Genomic DNA, 6,000 nt, shown 5'->3' on the forward strand with positions numbered 1-6,000 from the left:
GAGTATGGTTCGACTCTATACCACCAAAGATTACTGAATTCTGCGCAATGTTGCATCGAATCTATGGATGTGAAATTGCAGTTGCTAAGGTCAGGGGGTCTTGGTCAACTAAAAGAGTCAAGAGAATTTGGTCTCATTTGCACTGGGCCTAGTCTGGGGCCCTTGTTATGCTTTACTGTCATAACCCTGAATATCAGAGATCATTTCTCGGCTTCACTGTCATAACCCTGAATATCAGAGAAAATTTCTTGTCTTTTTCTTCTCCCGATGCCCTTTTTTTTGGGTTGTTTTTCTCTAATTCCTTCGCTCTATCCCTCTCCCTTACTTCTTTTTCTCCTCTCTTCATTTTCTATTTTTTATATGCTTATGTATTTGTATTGTGATATTGTAGAAAATTCATGATGTAATAATATTGTAATGTATCAATTGTTCTGAAGCTTGGTAAAATCAAATACATATTATTAAAAAAAATGCTAATTGATTGTTGCAAAATAGTTTGTAATCAGTCTTGGTAAAGAGTGCTGCTTGAATCACATTGATATGCAACCACCGCCAAAACGAACCTCCAGGAAGGAATGAAGAACATCGCGGAATGGATGAAGCTCAGTCAGCTGAAACTGAACTCATACAAAACGGAGGTCCTCATCCTCGGACAATCCCCATCCGCCTGGGTCGACTCCTCGTGGCCCACAGCGCTAGGCACGGCACCGTCACCCACGGACCACGCACTCAACGTGGGATTCATCCTGGACTCCTCCTTCACGATGACCAAACAAGTCAATGCCATCTCATCCTCCTGCTTCAACACTCTGCGCATGCTCCAAAAGATCTTCCGGTGGATCCCCACAGAAACCAGAAAGACGGTCACCCAGGCCCTCGTCACCAGCCGACTGGACTACGGGAATACCCTTTACGCAGGAACCACAGCAAAACTTCAGAAACAACTTCGGTGCATACAGAACGCCTCCGCACGACTCATCCTTGACATCCCTCGCAACAGCCACATATCTGCCCCCTGAGAAACCTGCACTGGCTCCCCGTCAGCAAGAGGATCACGTTCAGACTCCTCACCCACGCACACAAAGCGCTCCACGACATGGGCCCCGAATACCTCAACAACCACCTCTTGTTCTACACTCCTACCCGCCAGCTCCGCTCCGCCAGCCTCGCCCTTGCAACAGTCCCACGGATCCACAGAGCCTTTACCGGAGGAAGATCGTTCTCCTACCTGGCCGCCGAGACATGGAACTCCCTCCCTGCACACCTACGACTGACCCAGGACCATCTCAACTTCAGGAAACTCCTCAAGACCTGACTATTCAAGCAGTAGTGCCCCCCCTCTCCCTTCAGCGCCTTGATACCCTCGCGGGTGAGTAGCACGCTCTATAAATGGACTGATTGATTGATTGATTGATTGATTGATTGAATTACTCCGCTGATTATAAATGCACGGTGGGGTAATTTACTGCATACAGTAAATATCAATACATCAGTGTTTACTGAACATTTCGCACCCTTTAATTTGTGACTGGCTTCACTTGTCTATACTTACTTAGGAAAACATGCAGGGCTGTGCTGATTGGCATACACCTCAGAATTCTGATCCCTGTGTTCATGGGCATGCATAGTAGTAATAATTGGAGGTGAGTGAAAATCTGCATAATTTGCTTTCGCATAATTATAGTAAAAGTTTGTGGAAATTATGCAAAATTATATTAAATGCCTATCCATCATTCTGTGCTATATGTTAGCGCAAAATATGTTGTTGCATCAACTTGTGACATGTGAACAACATCTGCTTGTGTTCTGGTTGTTTTTGTTCTTGCCACACTATATTTTGTCATGAACATTGGTGTAATAACATGGTGTGGTGCAATGGGGTAATATCAGGAATTTCAAATAACAAGCCTAACACAAATTTCCGAAATTTCATAATTTGTCAAGGCCAAGTCAGAATTTCACTTGCCTCGGGGCCTATTTGGCTTATCTGTGCTGTGTTGTGTGATTCCATTATTCTATGTAACTTTATGCATGTGTCTTGTGATTGGTGATGTGTGCTCTTCTACCCATACGACTACTATTGACTGAGTTTGTTGTTTTGCATTCATACTTATTCAAAGACTATTTGTTTGCCTAAATCTGTTGCATAGGCTTAACTGATTAACAAAATGTAGATTTATTTACTTGGGGGCAGATTTATGAGGAAGTGCAGCAGTGCGGCAAAGCAAGCTCTTTCGCTGCGCCACACTGCAGCACTTCTAACGCACAGGAATGCAACATATTTACAATAATACATTGCATTCATGTGTGCTCTCCGCTTGCGCAAACAGCTGCCATGCGCTGGCTCAGACACCCTTACACTACGGTGCAGGGATATCTGCGTCATGGGGAGGTTGTTTTTGTGCAGTAAGGGGCACCTGCCTGCACAAAACCAATCACTGTAGGCATTTTCCTTGTTCAATGTGTGCTGTAGAATGCAGCTGCATTGAAAGAGGAAAAAACGAGGAGCAATGAAAGCATTCCTCCTCGTTGCACCTCCCTACACCTCCCCTGGGGAGGCGTAGCATTCAGGCGCATTTCCAGATTTGTGATTCCTCTTAAATCTGGAAATGTGTCTTGTTCCATGGGTGTTGCGTGGGAACGCCCACAGCAACACCCATGGAACGCCTCTTTCACGAGAAGTGCTGCATGTAAAGGGGCCATATTTACAAGGACAGGGAAAGCCACGAAGGGTGGCTTTTCCTGTCCTTGTAAATATGGAGCAGTAAAATACGCCACCAGTACATCACAAGAAGTGACGCACTGGTGGCACAGGGGACTTGTAAATCTGCCCCTTAGTGCTTTTGCTCTATAAGCCATGCAAAACGAGCACAAACCCCACTCACGCTATTCTTTTAAATAAAGCAGGAAACAGAACAACTGTGATCTGGCAATAGAAGCTGGCTCATTTTGAAAGCTGTAGTAATGTTACCTTGGCACCAATAACAATCACACACCATGGGCATCATTAAATTAACACTGCCACAGGCAACCACACAAGAAAGGGCCAGGATTTTCCACTTCTAATTACATTTACCTATTTATAGACAGCCTTACGCAGTTGTGTATATTGAGGTATAAGTTACACTCAAGAGGCAAACAGTGTGTCTTTGTAGCTGAATACTGTGATAATTGTAAACGAGTATGTATGTATATGAAAATGAAAACGATGTATCATCCTCATATGCAACAACATAGTAAAACACGAGTCTGTTGTTATGATGCCTGCAAAAAACGAATTATGCAAGTGCATATCTCCAGGTATATCCAGTATGGCAGGGACCCATTGATGATTGATGCGGCAGCCCGTATGGACCTTGACTATAGCCTTATAGCCCACCGTAGAGGGCTATACCGGCTATTAAAGGCTCCCAACATTCCAATGTTCTATTAAGCAATACTTAAACAACAGGGGGTGGTGATGGACAGAGTTTCTGAATTAAGCAGAATACTCTCACCCAGTCAAGAGATCAGGGCTTAATCCAACACCGTTTTTTAGCTCACTGCACCATCCCAGCTCAGAACCTGGCTATATGCAAATTAGTCTGTCCCTGGCCCAGTGCATCATGGGAACAGGGCAAACCAAACTACCAAGCCAATTCTTTCACTGGGAAAGAAACAAGCTTCCGGGGACCGGTTTCTGGCATTTCAGCCGTCTTCGGCCCGGCTAGCTTGAATCCTGATGGTGCAATGAGCAAGGGACTCACGTCTGAGTATACCCTCCCACGCTTATGGTGGACAAAATAATTAAACAACAGGGGGTGGTGATGGACAGAGTTTCTGAATTAAGCAGAATGCTCTCACCCAGTCAAGAGATCAGGGCTTAATCCAACACCGTTTTTTAGCTCACTGCACCATACCAGCTCAGAACCTGGCTATATGCAAATTAGTCTGTCCCTGGCGGTATGCACCTGTTACAACGCATTTTTTACTCCGCACTACCATTACAACGCGACTTTTACAACGCATACCATTACAACGCATTGCACTGGGGGGCGCTCTAGGATAGGGAATAAGTATAATTTACTATCCAACACCTTCCCTAGGGTCCACGGGGACTGGAGTTAGAATAGTAAATTATACTTACCACTATCCAGCACCCCAAAGCGCTATGCGTTGTAATGGTATGCGTTGTAATGGTCGCGTTGTAATGGTAGGTAGTTGTAACGGTATGCGGAGTAACGTCATACATCCGTCCCTGGCCCAGTGCATCATGGGAACAGGGCAAACCAAACTACCAAGCCAATTCTTTCACTGGGAAGGAAACAAGCTTCCGGGGACCGGTTTCTGGCATTTCAGCCGTCTTCGGCCCGGCTAGCTGGAATCCTGATGGTGCAATGAGCGAGGGCCTCACGTCTGAGTATACCCTTCCACGCTTATGGTGGACAAAATAATTAAACAACAGGGGGTGGTGATGGACAGAGTTTCTGATTTAAGCAGAATACTCTCACCCAGTCAAGAGATCAGGGCTTAATCCAACACCGTTTTTTAGCTCACTGCACCATCCCAGCTCAGAACCTGGCTATATGCAAATTAGTCTGTCCCTGGCCCAGTGCATCATGGGAACAGGGCAAACCAAACTACCAAGCCAATTCTTTCACTGGGAAGGAAACAAGCTTCCGGGGACCGGTTTCTGGCATGTCAGCCGTCTTCGGCCTGGCTAGCTTGAATCCTGATGGTGCAATGAGCAAGGGACTCACGTCTGAGTATACCCTTCCACGCTTATGGTGGACAAAATAATTAAACAACAGGGGGTGGTGATGGACAGAGTTTCTGAATTAAGCAGAATACTCTCACCCAGTCAAGAGATCAGCTGATTTGCATATAGCCAGTGTCTAACCCAGGGTGGTGTGGAGTGCAAAAAAATGATGGATTTAGGCCCAGATCCTTTTACTGGGGTGAATGTATGACATTGTTCTACATTCTGTCCATCAACTGTGTTTTTTGCAATTTTCCCCCCGAGTGTGCTGGGTCTACTCAGACGTGAGTCCCAGGCTCTCCACACCACTGGAGTCAAGCTATCCAGGCTGACTGAAACCGGTCCTTGGATGCTTGATTCCGGTCTGGGAAAGACATGGCTTGGTAGTTCGGACTGGACTGTTCCCATGAGGCTCAGGGTCAGAGCTGATTTGCATATAGCCAGTGTCTAACCCAGGGTGGTGTGGAGTGCAAAATAATGATGGATTTAGGCCCAGATCCTTGTACTGGGGTGAATGTATGACATTGTTCTACATTCTGTCCATCAACTGTGTTTTTTGCTATTAAGCAATACTCCAGTATCTGGTGATTGGATTAGTGGCCTGTTTATTTGAAAGATCATGCCACAGAGGTATAACTATGTTGTTGTTGTTGTTGTGAATAATTTGCTGGTTTAAAGTGTGGCTTACACATACAGATCTTGTTTTTTTTAGACTTCACCTCATTGTATATGACCATTATTATTATTATTATTATTATTAAGCAATTTGTAATGCGCAGACTAAACCCGAAGGTATCAAGGCGCCTATCCAAATCAAAATCAAAAAACAGAAAATATACAGAAAATGGAGTGCCACTAATGCAGAATGCCACTAGGGGTAAGCAAGTATGAAAAGATGGGTCTTGAGCGCAGACCTAAACGTTTGCAGAGAGGGGCTAGATTTTACTTCTAGAGGGAGGGCATTCCACCACTTGGGTGCCAAAAAGGAAAAGGCCCTACCTCCCCATCTTACTTTTCTGACACGAGGTACAGAAAGGAGGAGTTTGTGACCGGAGCGAAGATTTCTACTAGGGTTGTGCCGAGAGAGAATGGATCCCAAACTTGTGGGGTTGGGTTTAGCAAGAGCTTTGTACACCAGGCACAGGGATTTGAAACGGATCCGGTATTCAACGGGGAGCCAGTGCAGTTGTTTTCGGGCTTCAGTGGCAGAGGCACGTTTGGGTAGGTCAAGGGCAAATCTCGCTGCTGCGTTCTGGACCACC

The sequence above is a fragment of the Lissotriton vulgaris genome, chromosome 3_1 (assembly GCF_964263255.1).
Source record: "Lissotriton vulgaris chromosome 3_1, aLisVul1.2, whole genome shotgun sequence".
Lineage (NCBI taxonomy): Eukaryota > Metazoa > Chordata > Amphibia > Caudata > Salamandridae > Lissotriton > Lissotriton vulgaris.